Raw genomic sequence first — 19,626 nt, 5'->3', positions numbered from 1 at the left:
TTGGAGAATAATTGAACTTAATTAAAAATGCAACCTTTTTGTAGTGGTTTGTATTTGTTGATTAGATTCTTCCCTAAGTAAGATTGAAAAGTAGGTTGAGTTGAATAATAAGGAGGAAAAAATAATCTGAAAGTTTTGATTACTTTTTAGGTCAATGATACAAAGAATTTGTATCCAGTCTTGGCAAACAACTATCAAGTATCAAACTTTGTAGCCCTGTTTCAGACAAACTGTAAAGAGTTATGAACAAACTTCTGTAAAATAGCTTGCAGCAAAAATTTTGTAACAAATTCCCTTTTTGATACAATTATGATAGCTATGAAAGGTTTTGGTCCCCTTTCAATTGGCAGAATCCAGAACACTGCTTATGTTTTGCAAAACTAGAATTTTCAGATACATCTCCAGATTCTGTTTTCATTTTAGTGAGCAAATGAATAGTAGCTGAATCCTTTTTCGATATACCACTTCATATATAGTAAAGGTAAAGGTTCCCCTCACAGGTATGTGCTAGTCGTTCCCGACTCCGGGCGGGGGGGTTGCGCATCTCTTTTTCAAAGCCGAAGAGCCAGCGCTGTCCGAAGACGTCTCTGTGGTCATGTGGCCGGCATGACTCAATGCCAAAGGCACACAGAACCCTTTGACCTTCCCTATTTTTCTACTTGCATTTTTTACATGCTTTCAAACTCCTAGGTTGGCAGAAGCTGGGACAAGGAACAGGAGCTCACCCCATTATGTGGCAGTAGGGATTCGAACTGTTGAACTGCTGACCTTTCGATCGACAAACTCAGCGTCTTAGCCACTGAGCCCTCATATGTCCCTCACATTTAATAAACATGCTTAAATAAATTATTGAATAAACTACAACTGATGAGGTTTGCGTGATTTTGGTAAATTTGTGCTCACAGAAGTGTGGATCTCTATCCATCATCCATCTATATGCATCCATCCATCCATATATCTATCATCCATCCATTATCCCTCGCTCGCTCCCTCCCTCCCTCCCACCCTCCCTCTCTCTCTCATCCATCCATCCACATACACACACATATGTATATTTATATGTATTATATTTTATTTTCTTATATTCTATATTCTATTCTATATTTTATTTATATTCTCTTATATCATTATATTATATTATATTATATTATATTATGTTATGTTATGTTATGTTATGTTATGTTACGTTACGTTACGTTACGTTACGTTACGTTACGTTACATTACATTATAATGTCATGTCCTTTTATATTCTGGGTTGGTCTACATATCACTTAGTATGCTTTTGAAACTAGGTAAAAGTCACCTTGTTTTTTGGTGGTATAATTATTTTTTTTGCTTGTTAATTCTCTATCCATAATACAAAACTAGTCACCCCATCAGGTGCCCTAGGTTAAGGAAATAAGAGAAAAACAATTTTTTTTCATATGCAGTGCATTAACTGAGTCCAGTTTACTTCTTGGCCTTGAACTTGTAAAAAAAACCCCTGTTACCTGCCCTGATCCACTGGAGCAGGGGTCTCCAACCTTGGCAACTTTAAGACTTGTGGACTTCAACTTCCAGAATTCCTCAGCCAGCTTTGCTGGCTGAGGTATTCTGGGAGTTGAAGTCCACAAGTCTTAAAGTTGCCAAGGTTGGAGACCCCTGTACTGGAGCATTAAGACCAATGGATGTTTTTATTTCTGTTTGTTTCACTTCCTGCAATAACTTTTCAATATTTTTAAGGAGCTGCCTTTAGGCACAATGGCAAAATAGGAAAAGTCATAGATTCTTTTTCTGTTCAGCGTTCAAGCCAGTCTGAGGCACGGACATAGCAATTTATACTTCATAGCCTTTTGTGGTCTTCACTGGTCATTCTTCATGATGCCCTTGATATTCAGGTGTTCTTAGCAACTCTCTTTTTTTCTCTCCTGACTCATCCTTCAGAAGCGTGTGGGCAGAAGACATTTTATTTCTGTTTTCACTTATCTTTTCAATTGCTTTTAGCTTTCAAAACTGAATCACCTCAAGCAGCTTTAAAAACAACAGCAACATATAAAATTGTTCATGCTGGAAACCCCTCCCACCCCCGAAAACAGTGAATTGAAGGAGAACAAGCAGGCTTCCCAAGTTTAAGAATTTTACAAATGTCAACAGCACGTACTTTACTATATACCCCAAGGATTAGACGAGCAAGTCGGCTCTTTGGGATATGAATAATTAAGTTGTGGCTCAAATTCGTGGGACGGAAACCTCCGCGACTAAGGACATGTGACAGCAATGGATGTGACCTTGGCTTTAAATAGACAGAAGGATATAAAAGTCCTGAAGTGTGGAAAATGTTTATTTGGCTTTTGAAACAAATTCATATTTTGTGCCTTAACAGACAGATGGCAGCTCCCTACCAGAGGTGGTTCGCCTTGTTACTAAGGGCGGTCACAGTGTGAGAGCTCCCTGATCTATCTGAATTATTCAGAAATGCCTCACTGGCAATGGAGCCTTTTGTAAAACATTCTGCAGCAATTAAGTCGCAGGTGCAGAAGGAGGTAAGGTGGGGGAAAGAATAGTCACACTTTCTGGATTAGTTTCATGTTGAAGGAGGCAGAATAACAAGAGTTGGAAGGGACCTTGGAGGTCTTCTAGTCCGACCCCCTGCTCAGACAGGAGACCCTATACTGTTCATGCCAATCTCTCCTTGAAAACCTCCAGTGATGGAGCACCCACAACTTCTGGAGGCAAGTAGTTCCACTGATTAATTTTGTGAAGAATAACAGAGTTGGAAGGGAAATTTGTTAAGTGAATTTTGCCCCATTTTACGACATTTCCTGTTGTTAAGTGAATCATTGCACTTGATCAGTTAGTAACCTGGTTGTTAAGTGAATCTGACTTCCCCATTGATTTGGCTTGTCAGAAGGTGGCAAAAGGGGATCATGTGACCCCAGGATACTTACTGCAACCGTCATAAGTACATGCCAATTGCCAAGCCTCTGAATTTTGATCACGTGACCACGGGGATGCCGCAGTGGTCGTTAAGTGTGAAAAATAGTCACAAGTCACATTTTTCAGTGCTGTTGTAACTGTTTGAACGGTCACTAAATGAATTGTTCTAAATTAAGGACTAGCTGTACTTGGATAATGCGTTTTTCCATCCCTTTTTGTTATAAATTCTGAAGTGGACCAAATTCATTATGACATACGCTGCAGTCACATTTTTATTAATTCACAACTGAGATGAGATCATAAGTCCCTTTTTTAAAGTGCCATTGTAACTTCGAATGGCCACTAAATGAACTGTTGTAAGTGAAGGAGTGCCTGCATTTGTTTTGGGTGTATTTTTTGTTTTTTTCCCCTTTCCTAACTCTCTTTGAGATACAGGTAAACGTCTATTTACAAGCACTTAGCAACAGTTCTTAGTTCCGACAGACCTATCAAAGGGGTTATTTATGATCTTGGATTCAAGGTTCTGATGGTTAATAATAATAATAATAATAATAATAATAATAATAATAATAATAATAATAATAATAATAATAATAATAATATTTTAATTTGTATACCGCCCTTCTCCCGAAGGACTCAGGGTGGTGAACAGGCAGATAAAATATAAATACACACAATAATTAAAAACATCCCTTAAAAAACTAATTTAAATGCCCAAAATGTTAAAAAACGTACTCCCCCGTAAAATCACAAAATTTTAAAAACCCATCCAATAAAAATAAAAATCAGGCTAGTCCAGCCATACGAAATAAATAAGTTTTAAGTTCGCGGCGACACCCCCCCCCCGTCACATGACCATCCTTCGGTCACTCGGTGGCCAGGCCACCTTTGCAGCGCCCTGCAGTCGCACAACCCTGTTTTATGATGGTTTTGCCAAACTCTGCATTTATACCCAATTTCTGACAAAAAACGTGCCCCCAGCAAACCATGGTTCACTTAACAACCAACCTCTAAAAAGGGTCTTAAAATGGAGTCAGTATGTGAATGACGTCCTTTGCAACAATCTCAAGTTATGTCTGTGATGGGCAAGCTCCATTATAACCGTAACTCGAGGACTTGCCTATAATGATCAAAACACTGTTTCAAACTTATACTATGTACTTACTTGGATAATGCTTTTTTTTCCCCATCTCTGTTTTTGTTATAATTCCCAATACTGAATTCATGATGACGACGACATCATGTTTTTATTGGTTCACCAAAATGTGATGAGATCATATAAGAATTTAGGATGAGGGAAGCAATAATGTACTTCGTTGTTCTCCCCCAAACATGACAAACCCTCTGAAGTGAACTCAAAGATTCCTTTATTAGCAGCGCCAGAAACCCTGGCAAAAAGTTTCTCTCTCACTGCAGGCTAACAAGTCCATCCGTCCAGGAGATGAATAGTTGTCTGCCACACCTATTCATCTCCACCCCCTGCCTTTTATCCCCAGAGCTAGGGTGGGGTTTCACTAGCAGCGGTGGCTCTTCCGTCCCAAGGACCGGCCCATAGATTTCCACTGCTCTCCTCTCCTCTGCCTTCAGGAACTGGACCCAGCTGTTCCTCCTCTTTTTCATCAGCCAGCTCCAGACCTGGGGGCTGTTGACTCTCCATCTGAGGGCTGACGGGCGGCCCAGGCTCTGCCTCCCCCCCCCTCTGTCTCTGACAGGTCCATTCCCTCTTCCCCCTCAGAGCTCCCATGCCGCCACCTCCTCTGATTTGGCTGCTGTAGGGGCCAGTGGCCAACAGACCACAACATTTGTGCTGCGCACAATGAATCTTGCTAATTTAACACACATTCTGGCCGTTTTTGTGTACTACAATTATTATTAGCAATTATTAACTTACACATCCTTGAAGTAATGATGGGTCAGTTGGAAACTGGATTTTCCAGTTCCTTATATGCATATTTTGGCTTTTAACTCCCAAGAGTTATGGTTGGTTACTCTCTCATAATCTTAGAAATATACCTCTATGGCTTTGCTCAAAATCACTGTAGGGTTTTCTTGTCCTGCTTCATGCATTTAACACAATTTTAAAAAGGAGCATTGGCTGACTCCATCTAAATAGTCTTTAATCCATCTTTTTCTTCAGTTCTCATCTTTCTACTTTTTCTTGTTAAGAAATCATTGAGGTTCCTGAAGATCAAAGAGCAATTTTTTTTTTCTTGCTTGTGATCAGATGTAATAATGTTGATTACAGGAGCAAAGTTATCTTAGCACAATTCAAATAATAAAACTATTAAGTTATCTTGTTTCTGACCAAGCACAGCAGCTGGATCTAATGGAACCGAAGCTAATTATATGAGCCGTGTGACCATAAACAAAATAAAGTTTATAGCATAATTATTTAATTTTAGGCATTCAATGTTTTGAAAGTTCAGCATTGGAGGTGGAACAATTGCTGAATTTTCAATTCCATCATTGGTCGGAATTAATCATTTATTTATTCAGATAACCCACTAAACCAGCTGGCTGAGGAATTCTGGGAGTTGAAGTCTACAAGTCTTAAAGTTGCCAAGGTTGGAGACTCCTGCACTAAACTATAATTAAGCATTTCATGGTGTCTAGTTGAAGGCCTTCCTGGATTTTAAGTGGCTTTATATCATAAATTCTTTTTATTTCCATTTTTATTTTATTATTCCATGTTTATTTTTTATTTATTTAGTTGAATTTGTCAAACAAAAATGAGAACAAGAATAAGAGAATAAAAATAAAATGACAGGGACGATAGGCATGTTAGTGCACTTATGCATGACCACTTAAGTATGATGTAAGGTCCACGGAAGTCAATTTGTGACTGAAACTGAAAATTTGTAGCTAAGACAACTGAATCAGGTAGGCATTCTAGACTTTGACAACTCTATTACAGAAGTCATATTTTTACAGTCAAGTTTAGAATGATTTACATTGAGTTTAAAGCGGTTGTTTGTGTATGTATTATTGAGATTAAAACAAAAAAAGGCATTTACAGGTCAAACATTATTATGTATAATTTTGTATGCAATATCTAGGTCTGACTGCAAGCAACGTAATTCTAAGTTACCCAAACTGAGAATTTCAAGCCTAGAAGCTTAAGGAATTCTATTGTGTACAGAAGAGTGCAGAACTTTTCTCATGAAATATTTCTGAACCCGCTCAGTTGTACTTGTGTCAGATATATGGTGGGGATTCCAAACAGTTAAACAATACTCTAAGATTGGTCCAGCACAAGTTTTATAAGCTCTAATTAGCAATACAATGTTTCTAGAAAAATTTTTTTTTTGCAAAATTAAGTTTGCAACTCAATGCTTTTTTAGCAACCCTGTTACAGTGAGCTTTGGAGCATAAATCGTCAGAGATAGGTTCTAGAGCCATGTTGGAATTCTGTTACTTTTAAATAGCTAATACAATAGAACATTTCAGTATTTCTACATGGCATAGAGATGGATGGTTTGGTGTAGTGGTTAAGGGACCAGAATAAAAAAAAAACCCATGAGATCCTGAGTTCTAATCCCACTTTATGCACAAAGCCAGCTGGATGACTTTAGGCCAGTCACTCACTCTCAACCCTAGGAAGGAGGCAATGGCAAACCAATTTTGAAATCTTGTCAGGAAAACAGAGGAGATGCAAAAACACTTGGCACAAATATTCTCCATCATCCAGGTCATGGTTGTCCCAAAGGCACTTTTTCAAGAGACAACTGGAGTTTCTTGGTTTTTCCTTGAGAACATTTCACTTCTCAAGCTTTTTGGATGAGAAACAAAACATCTTCAAGGAAAATGTTATTGTTGGATAACCATTTGCCTGAAGTGGTGTAGGGTTTCCTGCCTAAGCAGGGAGTTGGGCTAGAAGATCTCCAAGGTCCATTCCAATTCTATTATTCTGTTCTGTTCTGTTCTGTTCTGTTCTGTTCTGTTCTGTTCTATTCTAAAAACAAACTCCAGTTGCCTCTTGAAAAAGCACCCTTGGGACATACTTGGCATAAGATAAATAAGGGAGTCTAAATGATAGCTACCAAATTATGATAACTTGTAATTTAAACCTATTTCCAGCAGTATAGCATACTTATGGTCTCAGTCAGTCTGAAATCAATTGATGAGTTTAACAGGCAGAAAGGTGTGGGGAATGTGACCTGTTGATCTTATTTGATCCCTCAGTTTTCTCATGCCATTGAATATGGTATCCATCTGTATTGGTTCAGAAGCTGTAAGAATCCCAGTGCTTTAACCATTTCACTCTTTTCAGATCTGGAAATTATTATTATTATTTTTTTAAAAAGATATCAGATGTGTCACTTCAGTATGTTCAGAGCTGCACTGGTGTGATGGATAGCTACATAAATTAGTTAAAAATAAACAATAAAATATGTCATATTATTGAAAGAAAACTCAAACAGAAAATAAATTGAGAAACTTGAATCAATACTGAATGGGACCCTTTTGATCTAGAAAGAACTTTCTGAAAATATATCCATGTTTTGCGAACTGGGGTTTAGACTAACTTTATCAGGAGCCTTGGTTAAAATTTAATCGACTAAGTGATGACAGGCTAAGTGTTAACTCTACAGCTGAAATATAAAGTATTGCACGGGGAATTTTAATATGTCCTGAATTTTCTTGATTTATCTATGGAATTACCAGCAGAAGAGAATATTTGTAGCTCGGTGTTGAACTTTGACATCCTTGCTGAGCTTGGTTGTTTTCTTGCAGATGTTTCATTACCAAACTAGATAACATCATCAGTGCTAGAAGAGAGTGGGACTTACTCTCTGTTTTTCTACTGTAATTTGCCCTGATCAGAATTGGTGGTGGGAGTGTTGTTTCTCTCCTTGGTAGCTCCTTGATTCGGTTGTTGTTTATTGCGTGATTGTTTTCCTGATCCGGCAGTTCCTTGATTAGGGTATTGCTTACTATTATTTGTGGTCTGGTTGATTGCAGGATTAATTTAGGGCATGTCATGAAGAACGAGAAGAACAACTTATCTAGAGGAAAAGATTCCCCAGATTATTTTTGGAAATGAAATTAAGTCATGCAACTGTGTGCAACAGGACACAGATGGGTTTGGAGTTGGTGGACTATATAATATAATATAATATAACAATAGAGTTGGAAGGGACCTTGGAGGCCTTCTAGTCCAACCCCCTGCCCAGGCAGGAAACCCTACACCATCTCAGTCAGATGGTTATCCAACATTTTCTTAAAAATTTCCAGTGTTGGAGCATTCACAACTTCTGCAGGCAAGTCGTTCCACTTATTAATTGTTCTAACTGTCAGGAAATTTCTCTTTAGTTCTAAGTTGCTTCTTTCCTTGATCAGTTTCCACCCATTGCTTCTTGTTCTACCCTCAGGTGCTTTGGAGAACAGCCCAACTCCCACTTCTCTGTGGCAGCCCCTGAGATATTGGAACACTGTTATCATGTCTCCCCTAGTCCTTCTTTTCATTAAACTAGACATACCCAGTTCCTGCAACCGTTCTTCATATGTTTTAGCCTCCAGTCCCCTAATCATCTTTGTTGCTCTTCTCTGCACCCTTATATACAGGAGAGGTTTTGGTCCTATTTTTTTTTTTGTGTGGATGGTACTCTGGTATCCCCTAGTCTAGAGAGTACTTGCACTGAAGGTAGTAAGCCAAATCATCTGTTTCAAAACTTGAGAAATAGCTGTCTTCTGCTGCTTCTAAAGATATTGCTTGAGGGTTGAACTCTCCATGTTGTTCTTCTACCCTCCTTCTCCCATTATTTATCTCCTCACCCTCATGTCCAAGAGTAGTCCTTGCTTTGAGCTTTGACCAAGTGAAATGGTCGAGGTGTAGGTTTCATCACCGCTACGAGCAAAGTGATCCTCCAGAGACACCTCAATTCTGGAGTCCAGGGTATCTATTGGAGCAGGATGGAGATTCTCCATCATCCAGGTCACATTTGTCCCAAAGGTGCTTTTTCAAGAGGCAACTGGACTTTTCCTTTGAAGACGTTTCGCTTCTCATCCAAGAAGCTTCTTCAGCTCATTGGAGAAGCGCATCCCAACCTTGGCCACTTGGAGATGTGTGGACTTCAACTCCCAGAATTCTTAGCCTTCATGTTGGGTGGGGGATTCTGGGAGCTGAAGCCGGTACATCTTCCAGGTTTGTCAAGGTTGCAAAACACCTTATTTTAAGAATACAGGTAGTCCTTGACTTACAACGGTACATTTAATGACCATTCAAAGTTACAACGGTCCTGAAAAAAAGTGAAGTATGACCGCTGCAGCATCTCCATAGTCACGTGATCGAAATCCAGATGCTTAACAACTGACTCATATTTATGACGGTTGCAGTGTCCTGGGGGGGGTTCATGTGATCCCTTTTTGCGTCCTTCTCACAAGCAAAACCCATGGGGAAGCCACAGTCACTTAGCAACCGTGTTACTAACTTAACATCTGCAGCAATTCACATAACTGGGTCAAGAAAGGTCGTAAAATGGGGAAGAAACTCACTTAGCAAATGTCTCGTTTAGTAACAGAAATTTTAGGTTCAGTTGTCGTCGTAAGCCAAGGACTGCCTGGATTGCAGAAGTGAGAATATAGCCTGGTTAACAAACAGTGCAAAACCGTGGTGGCTGGCTTCGTGGATTATGCTAAGCAGGAGACAAATGATGTTTTAGTTGGTATCATCAAACGTGAGTCTCTGCCTCTTCTGTTTCTTTTTTGTAAACATCCATCCCACGTGCGAAGCAATAGTCACATATTCTGCTAAGTCAGGATTTTAATAACCATGGCTGGTTTTACAGACTACAACAGTCTGGCTTGTTTACAATCCTGTGACATAAAAGATGGGTTTTGCATAGCAACTTAAGCAAAGCACCAATGAGCTGGGCTGTAATTTATTATTATAAGAACTTCTCCATGGAATCCTCTCTTCCTGTTTTATGCTTCCAATTTCAATTCCTGTTTGGACTGTATGAGTTATCCCTCGTGTTAGTTTTGCTAATTTTGTGAAATATATGGAGAAGCAATGGGGGAATCCCATTGGTTTTTCATGCGAGACTAGAATCCTTTAAAGCCTTCTATTTTGGTGATTTCTTTGAACATCAAGGGGCAAACCTGCAAATTCGGTTTGTCTTCTCCAAAACCACATTTTGGTTTTCTGAGTAGGCTTAATATTCTAGCGACTTGAGGTCCCTTGAAATATAACTTCATTTTTGCTCAGCTTGAGCATGTTACAACTTTGCTCAACTGAATGTGTTACTTTGAATGGTGTTGGGAGTAGGAATGGATTTACAGAGGGAAAAAAGTTGCAGACTGCAGGAAGCATTTGGACTGCTCAAGTGACCCTGAGGACATCGATAAACCTCAAAGTGGCCTCAACAACCCTGCAAATGACCAGCTGTCTGCAAGAAATATAAATCCTTCCCTTCCCCAACATCCTGTCAGAGCTTCTTGGATGAAAAGTGAAATGTCTTCAAAGGAAACAAACAAGAAAGTCCAGTTGCTTCCTGAAAAAGCACCTTTGGGACAACCATGACCTGGATGATGGAGAATCTCTACAGACTTTTGAGTGTGCTGTAATAGTAGTAGAAGAAATAACTGATCAATCTCCCCCAGGAAAGTATGCTCTTATTTGGGGGGATTCTGGGAGCTGAAGCCGTACATCTTCCAGGTTTGTCAAGGTTGCAAAACACCTTATTTTAAGAATACAGGTAGTCCTTGACTTACAACGGTACATTTAATGACCATTCAAAGTTACAACGGTCCTGAAAAAAAGTGAAGTATGACCGCTGCAGCATCTCCATAGTCACGTGATCGAAATCCAGATGCTTAACAACTGACTCATATTTATGACGGTTGCAGTGTCCTGGGGGGGGTTCATGTGATCCCTTTTTGCGTCCTTCTCACAAGCAAAACCCATGGGGAAGCCACAGTCACTTAGCAACCGTGTTACTAACTTAACATCTGCAGCAATTCACATAACTGGGTCAAGAAAGGTCGTAAAATGGGGAAGAAACTCACTTAGCAAATGTCTCGCTTAGTAACAGAAATTTTAGGTTCAGTTGTCGTCGTAAGCCAAGGACTGCCTGGATTGCAGAAGTGAGAATATAGCCTGGTTAACAAACAGTGCAAAACCGTGGTGGCTGGCTTCGTGGATTATGCTAAGCAGGAGACAAATGATGTTTTAGTTGGTATCATCAAACGTGAGTCTCTGCCTCTTCTGTTTCTTTTTTGTAAACATCCATCCCACGTGCGAAGCAATAGTCACATATTCTGCTAAGTCAGGATTTTAATAACCATGGCTGGTTTTACAGACTACAACAGTCTGGCTTGTTTACAATCCTGTGACATAAAAGATGGGTTTTGCATAGCAACTTAAGCAAAGCACCAATGAGCTGGGCTGTAATTTATTATTATAAGAACTTCTCCATGGAATCCTCTCTTCCTGTTTTATGCTTCCAATTTCAATTCCTGTTTGGACTGTATGAGTTATCCCTCGTGTTAGTTTTGCTAATTTTGTGAAATATATGGAGAAGCAATGGGGGAATCCCATTGGTTTTTCATGCGAGACTAGAATCCTTTAAAGCCTTCTATTTTGGTGATTTCTTTGAACATCAAGGGGCAAACCTGCAAATTCGGTTTGTCTTCTCCAAAACCACATTTTGGTTTTCTGAGTAGGCTTAATATTCTAGCGACTTGAGGTCCCTTGAAATATAACTTCATTTTTGCTCAGCTTGAGCATGTTACAACTTTGCTCAACTGAATGTGTTACTTTGAATGGTGTTGGGAGTAGGAATGGATTTACAGAGGGAAAAAAGTTGCAGACTGCAGGAAGCATTTGGACTGCTCAAGTGACCCTGAGGACATCGATAAACCTCAAAGTGGCCTCAACAACCCTGCAAATGACCAGCTGTCTGCAAGAAATATAAATCCTTCCCTTCCCCAACATCCTGTCAGAGCTTCTTGGATGAAAAGTGAAATGTCTTCAAAGGAAACAAACAAGAAAGTCCAGTTGCTTCCTGAAAAAGCACCTTTGGGACAACCATGACCTGGATGATGGAGAATCTCTACAGACTTTTGAGTGTGCTGTAATAGTAGTAGAAGAAATAACTGATCAATCTCCCCCAGGAAAGTATGCTCTTATTTGGGGGGATTCTTCCTTCTTTCACCAAGTAGAGATGGTGGTCTTTGAGTGACATCAGTATTTTTCCTCCTCCTCCTCCTCCTCCTCCTCCTCCTCCTCCTCCTCCTCCTCCTCCTCCTCCTCCTCCTCCTCCTCCTCCTCTTCCATTTTGCTCCCTTCCCTCAACCTTAGAGAAGGCAGGGAATCTACACAAAAGGGAAGATCTCAACAATTTCTTTAAATCCTCATCAAAATTAAGGGGCTTTGACTATAATGTCCTCCCCTCTATGAAGCGTACAGGAACATTAACCAGCCCTCTCAAAGGTCTTTTCCCAAGGAAACGAAACTGATCAGGGGCTACCTCGGAGGGATGGGCTTTGTAGAGCATCTTCTTACTTTATGCTGTAGAGTTTGTTTTCTTCGATCTCTTCTTAAACACCTCCTGTGTTGGAGTTCTCTTGAAGCCCAAGGATTCTCTGAGAAATGGGGTGACTTTAAGAGTGCCAGCGAGAAGGAAGAAAAGAAACTTCTGGCCTCATAAAATATTAAGGTAATTACCATGCGAAAGTGTTTTCAGGACCTAGAATGTATGTGTTGGAATTACTGTTAAGTTGCCATCACACCTCTCGGTTTTTGGAACACCGCGATTGCTTTCTGGAATATTTTGCAGGCAAGGCAGAGGATATTAGTTTTAAATATGAACTGGACAGGCAGTCTTCGAATTACAATTCGTTTAAGTTACGACAGCACTGAAAAAAAGTGGCTTGCAACCATTCTTCACACTTACGACATTCACAACATTCTTCCCCCATGGTCATTTGATCAAAATTTTGGTGCTTAGCAAACAGCCAATGGTTGCAGCTTCTGGGGTGTGTGTGTGTGTGTGATTGTCTCTTGCTGTGTTCCCATCCCAGCTACTCACCAGCAAAGTCACTCGGGGAAGATGGATTTCCTTAATGACCATGTGATTCACTCAACAACCGTGGCAAAAAAATAAATAAACTAAACTCGGGCACAATTCATTTAACAATTTCCTTGCTTAGCAATGGAAATTCTAGTTCTATTTGTGGTTGTAACTTGAGAACTACAAGTAGTCATTGACCTCCAACCAAAATTGATTTCTGTTGCTAAGTGAGGTTCAAAGTTGACTCAGCCTTTCACCCATAAAATGAGGATCCAGATTGTTGGGGGCAATAAGGCTGACTGTATAAACTGCTTTGAGGAGGCTATAAAGCATTATGAAGTGGTATATACGGTAAGTCTACAGGTTACTGCTAATACTCTTTATTAAGTGAATTTTGCCCCATTTTATAACTTTTCTCGCCACGGTCTCTACAGTTGTTAAGTTAGCAACATGATTGTTAAGTGAATCTGGCTTCCTCGTTGATCTTTCTTGTCCGACGGTCGCCAAAGGGGAATCACATGAACCCAGGACATCCCAGGTAGACACCCCAGGTAGAACAAGAAGCAATGGGTGGAAACTGATCAAGGAAAGAAGCAACTTAGAACTAAGGAGAAATTTCCTGACAGTTAGAACAATCAATAAGTGGAACAACTTGCCTGCAGAAGTTGTGAATGCTCCAACACTGGAAATTTTTAAGAAAATGTTGGATAACCATCTGACTGAGATGGTGTAGGGTTTCCTGCCTGGCAGGGGGTTGGACTAGAAGGCCTCCAAGGTCCCTTCCAACTCTGTTGTTATATATTATATTATACTTCAAACGTCATAAATGCGAGTTAATTGCCAAGTGTTTAAATTTTGACTATCTGACCATGGGGATACTGCAATGGTTGTAAGTGTGTAAAGCAGTCATAAGTCACTTTTTTTTAGTGCCATTGTAACTTCGGATTGGTCACTAAACAAGATTGTTATAAGTCAACAGGCCTACCTGTACCTCTAAATAATTTTCAAGGCCTACGAAGAGTAATCTTTCAATTTAAGAACAACATTCCTTATCCTGCAGTCTGATCGCTAGTCTCATTTTAGCTGAGTGGTTTGGAGGGATTAATATATCCATGGAAACACCACTTTTAATTGTTTCAGAATAATGTGTCTAGCCATGGCTTAATTTGCTCATGGTACGAAGCCGGTGCGGATAGTTTGAGAAAATTCTGATGTCCCAATTAAGCCTTTTTTGCTGCTCACAAATTATATCGTTGCTGGAGAGCTCGGCATGTTTGAAACCAATTGTTTTATGAAGTGCCACTGTGCCATTTTTAAAATGTAGTCTGCTTTCATCACAAGAATCTTATTTATGCCTTGGCCGCTAAGGTGTTAATTAAGACAGTTGTTCTCTTTTACATGGTTGTGTGCCATCTGGCTAAAATTAACGGGGACTTGATGAATATTCGAAGTTTGCTTTTTAAAAATTGTGGTTAAAGAAAGAAGCACTTCTCGCTTGGTCTGTTTGAGTTCTCCGTAGAATAGTAACGTCAGAAGATAGAAAGAAGGGGCGGAATTCAATTCGAAGAACGCAGATAAAATGATTGGATAGGATTTTGCTTATATTTAGGCCTTCCGTGGAGACAACATCTCATAGAACATAGAATACGAAACATAGAATGACAGGGTTGGAAAGGATCTGGGAGCTCCTGCTTAAGCAGGAGACTCACCTTGTATCATTTCAGACAAGTAGCTGTCCAGTCTCTTCTTAAAAATCTCCAGTGTTGCAGCACCCACAACTTCTGGAGGCAAACTGTTCTGCTGATTAATTATTTTAACTGTCCAGAAATTCCTCCTTAGTTCTAGATTGTTTCTCTCCTTGATTACTTTCCATGAATTGCTTCTTGTTCTGCCTTGGCAAATAGAGCGACCACCCCCTTCTGTATTTGTTTATTTCAAAATAAAAAAAGATTCAGAATGGCTGTCTCTTGGAGGATTTGAATTATTGGATGCTAGAACAGCAAGAATATCAGGCATAACTGAACAACCAAATCATCTTTTAAGAACACAAAATAAATGACATGGTTTTTAATCTTTCTCCAAAGGACCATTTTTGATGGGCAAGCTTAAGTCATTCCAATCATATCCATATGCTGGCTGCCAATAACAGAGACTATATTTGTTTCTTGAAATATTGATTCCCGTGTTTTTGTGGACGAAAGTCTTTTTGTAAGCTCTGAGAATATGTTGAAAGTGCTTTAATATATTGTCATCATTGCAAATGTCTATAGGCTTTCAACCAAGTAATTGCAGTGCAGCTGATGAAACTAAACCAAATATGCCTTTGTGACTGGCTCATGGAACTGTGTAACTTCATTTGCATTTTGCAAATTAACCATGGAAGATAATTAGTTTTCTTTTGAGAGAATGTAATTAAACACTACTTAAAATACACTTGCCTCACTTTGCTTCAGAAGGGAAATTTTGCAGTTATTTAACGTAAATGGAAATAGAGGTTTGACGTTATTTTAGAGAAATAAAAAAAAATGTCAATTTTGGACTGAATATATATACAGCATAGTTGTTGTTGTTTTTCTGATGTGTCTGTGAAATGATTTAAATAGCATGAGAAACATTTGCTTCTAAGGTGTTAATTCCATTGAATAATTCATCCACAATTTTTCACCCCATCCGTTCCTTCTAAAAAGAATCAGACCAGTTCAAGTTTCTTTTCTCCAAACTTTTGAAATAATCTCTGAGATAAAGCATACAGGAAGTCCTTAACTTACGACCGGTAACTGCTGGTTCTGTTCCACATATAGTATCAAAATGTCCTGCAAAACTCTCAGAAACCAAACCACATTACATACATTTCCATCTTAAACCAGAACAGATCTCTTCAATCTTGTAATTCAATCTTCTAACGATGTGAGTAAGGGAGGGCTATATTTTATTTTATCCCCTGGAAAGGAGGAGAGCATATTGCAGAATACTTTGATCAGCCTAACTTTGAGTACAGGTAGTCCTCGATTTACAACAGTTCACTTAGTGACCGTTATGGTCGTAAGTCGAAGACTTACGTGGGTTCTATGTTTTTGCTGGAAACGGTCACACTTGAGAAAAATGAAATAGCTCAGTGCTCCAAAATCAGTAATGGAAGAATCTCAGAATCGCTAGTTCTCGTTTTTTCCACTTCCTACATAAATTGTATGAGTGCAATTGTAATGTGTGTGTATATGTGGGTCTATATTAGGATTTGGGTGGGATGCTATGCTTTATTTCAGCCCCTGTCTGTTGAAAAACTTGTGAATTTGTGGGGGAAGAGAAAGGGAGTAGAGATTTCATTGGTTAGTTCCTTTTCAAGGATCGTCTTCTTGAGATGCCTTTGGATAATATTGTTTTTTTTTATCATAATCTGGTAGAAATTGGCTGACTATCTCATCAGCAGGAGAGAGTGAAGGAAACTTCTGGAAATTATCCAGGGCAGGTGACAGAAGAACCATCGGAGGGGATAGGAAATGACAGCATTGTCAAATTGGGCCTTTTCTAAACAAAGTGACCTTGGATTTGGTATTATGCCAGCAATTCAATAAAACACTCTAGTTTCCAGGTTAGTAACCACAGAAGTAATTACAATATCAGTTTGGATTCTGCTTTCTCGGCACGTAAAGTTGAGCCTTTCAAATGTTGGACCATAATCCTTGACCGTCTTCAGTCAATGGGATCTTTAGCTGCTTAAAACTTTGCTTGGACTATCGGGCTTGTGGGTTGTATATAAATATAATACCACTGGCATTCAATATAATGAAGGTTGGGCAGTCAAAAGTCCTGGGTTAGGAGTTTTGGCTGCAGCTTGTCAGGGAGATTTGTTAGCCTTGGCATTTTCAACTCATTCTGGTTAGCTTTGCCAAAAATCTGATGCAAGATACAGCAGAATTGCCCTTCTCATCCAAGAAGCTTCTCCAATTCTGAAAAAAAACTAGAATTCCCAATCTTCTCCAAATGGCCTCAGCGACTCTAAAAAGATGCGCAAGGCTTATAAATCCTTCCATTCCCTACTATCCTGGATGGATTGGAAGCTTCTTGGATGAGAAGCGAATCATCTTAGAAGAAAAACAAGAAAGTCCAGTTGCCTCTTGAAAAAAGCACCTTTGGGATTATTTTTTTGTTATCTCTCATACAATAAGGAACAACAAAACATTTTGACACCTGTTTATCTGACAACAGATAGACAAAGCGACTACATGGTAAGATAGTTGTACACGTATGATGGTTCCTTATAGTATTTGAATTGTGCTTTTTTGTTAGAGGAAAATTGTGCTGAAACAGAGCTAACTTCTAAAACCTATAAAAGTGACTTATGACTTGTTTTTACTCTTACAACTCTTGCAGCATTCCCAAGGGGCACATGGATCAAAATTCAGCACTTGGCAACTGACATGAACTTAAGACTGTTGCAGCGTTCCAGATTCATATACATAAAATCATCAAATGCTACATATAAAATACGTATTATACATGTTAAGCATTTAAACAATTTTATCTACTTGATGTCCATTACTAATGTTATATTGTTTCATTTTTTTCAATATTCTGGCTCCATTTTTAAACAATGAACCTGGACAGTTTTCTTGTTTTCTTCCAAAGACTGAGAATTGAGAAGTTTTGTTAAGTGATCATTTAGATCAGGGGTCTCCAACCTTGGAAACTTTAAGCCTGGCAGACTCCAACTCCCAGAATTCCCCAGCCAGCAAAACTTGCCAAGGTTGGAGACCCCGATTTAGATGTTAAAAGCTAAGCAAACAAGGTTTGGTTTGTGTCTGTAAACATGGTTGGCACGTGTTGTGGTTGATTCCTAATTGTAATGGTCCAGAACAATTTAGCAGGTTTGTATGTGTGTGTGTGTGGACAGTGACCACAACATCTGGCCCTTGAAACATCTGGTAGTTCTTGCTAGAGCTACCAATAAAATTGTGAAAAAAGATTAAGGGCATATCCAGGAGAGAAATACATAATTTGCATGGAGAAATTTCCTTTTTAAAGATACTTCCTTAGCATTTCCAAGTTCTAAAAAAAACAGAAAAGAAATTTGTAGCTCCAGTAATTTAATTTCATGTATTGCAACTTCAGCAGGTAAATTTTATCCAAGTTAATTCTTGAATCTGTTCCCATCGACAGCTGTCATCCATAGTTAGCATATGTGAGTCCAGATTAATCCTTCCATCTCATTCTTCTATTCATTTTCCTGGATTTTATGTTTTCTGGAATAGTTTTCCACAAAGCTGTGCAGCTGAAGTTGCAAACAGAAAATATTCACGTGTTACTGCAATATTTATTTAACCAGAAACGTATTTCATTTTGAATCAAGTGTTTCCTTGATTCACAAATAATGTACATTTAATTTTCTGTTGGTGACCAACAAAATTTGAAAAAAAAAATACAACATCAAAATGATATCAAATAGATGAAATAAAATATTAGCATAACAAAGATAAAATAACAAAATGTAACTAGTAAAATGGTATAATGATTACCCATGCAAGAGGAAATCTAAAATATTACAATCTATGAAGTAAAATCTACGTAATCTAAAACAAGATAGCTAGCGTGAACAGGTAATCCTTGACTTATGACTGTAATTGAGCCCAGAATTATAAGTCATTGCTGTCATTGAGCAGGTCATCACATGACCAGATCCCATTTTATCAAATTGATTGTGGCCATCAAACGAATGCTACAATTGTTAAAAGAATCCATTTTACCCTAAGATAAACCAGAAGTAAATGCTGGAAACTGGCAAAGAAAATCAAAAATGATGTTTGTGTGACTGAATGTGTGGAATTGCCAAGCAAAAAGTCACTGGGTTCATCTTACTCATTTTTTGATTAAGTGACATCATCAATAGATTGTGTGAATGCTTCAGACATAATATATCTTGACTTCAGTCGCTGATGAGTGCATGTTGAATGGCATGACAAGTGGGTAGAGGATATTGAGATTGGGTTGAAGGGTTTACAATGATCCCGTGAAGATCATATGAAACTCTACTAGCGGTTTACAAAGCTTTAGTAAGACCACATTTGGACTATTGCATCCAGTTCTGGATACCACAATACGAAAAGGATGTTGAGACTCTGGAAAGAGTGCAGAGAAGAGCAACAAGAATCATTAGGGGGCTGGAGGCTTAAAAATATGGAGAATGGTGACAGGAATTGGGTTTGTCTAGTATAACAAATAGGAGGACTAGGGGTGATATGATAGCAATCTTCCAATATTTGTGGGGCTACCACAAAGAAGTGGGAGTCAACCTATTCTCCAAAGCACCTGAGGGCAGGACAAGAAGCAACGGGTGAAAACTAAACAAGGAGAGCAGCAAAGCAAACTAAGGAGAAATTTCCTGACAGAACAATTCATCAGTGGAACAGCTTGCTACCAGAAGTTGTGGGTGCTTCATCACTGGAGCCTGAAAAATCGACTGGACAACCATTTATCAGAAATGGTATAGGTGTCTCCTGCTCGAGCAGGGGTTTAGACTAGAAGACCTCCAAGGTCCCTTCCAACTCTGTTGTTCTATATTCGATGCATCAGTCTTAGGATATCTTCTCTTCTGACATTTCCATGAGTGACTTAGTCGAAATATAGTAGAGGCATCTCTTATTTCAGATTTAAATGAACCATTCCTTTGTTGGGACACTGGGAGGAGAGCTCTATTAGTT

The 19,626-nt window shown here is 39.0% G+C and overlaps 1 protein-coding gene across 4 annotated transcripts in view; it reads left to right on the top strand.

Moving 5' to 3' along the window:
- The window catches only part of TSC22D1 (TSC22 domain family member 1), a 63,333-nt gene that overhangs the window by 7,987 nt on the left and 35,720 nt on the right, over positions 1-19,626 (top strand). The window contains exons 2-3 of one of the 4 annotated variants that reach the window (XR_009155337.1): positions 16,333-16,520; positions 17,303-19,164. The exons of 1 other annotated variant lie outside the window; for it this stretch is intronic. The gene's annotated coding sequence lies outside the window, so the exon portion shown is untranslated. Of the gene's footprint in view, positions 1-16,332; positions 16,521-17,302; positions 19,165-19,626 lie in introns of those variants that run through there. 2 more of the 4 variants (XR_009155338.1, XM_058185127.1) reach the window with 2 other exon arrangements.

Source organism: Ahaetulla prasina, chromosome 5 (genome assembly GCF_028640845.1).
Source record: "Ahaetulla prasina isolate Xishuangbanna chromosome 5, ASM2864084v1, whole genome shotgun sequence".
Taxonomy (NCBI): Eukaryota; Metazoa; Chordata; class Lepidosauria; order Squamata; family Colubridae; genus Ahaetulla; species Ahaetulla prasina.
Note: the sequence above shows the minus strand (reverse complement) of the source record. Positions and strands in the feature narration are given on the sequence as shown.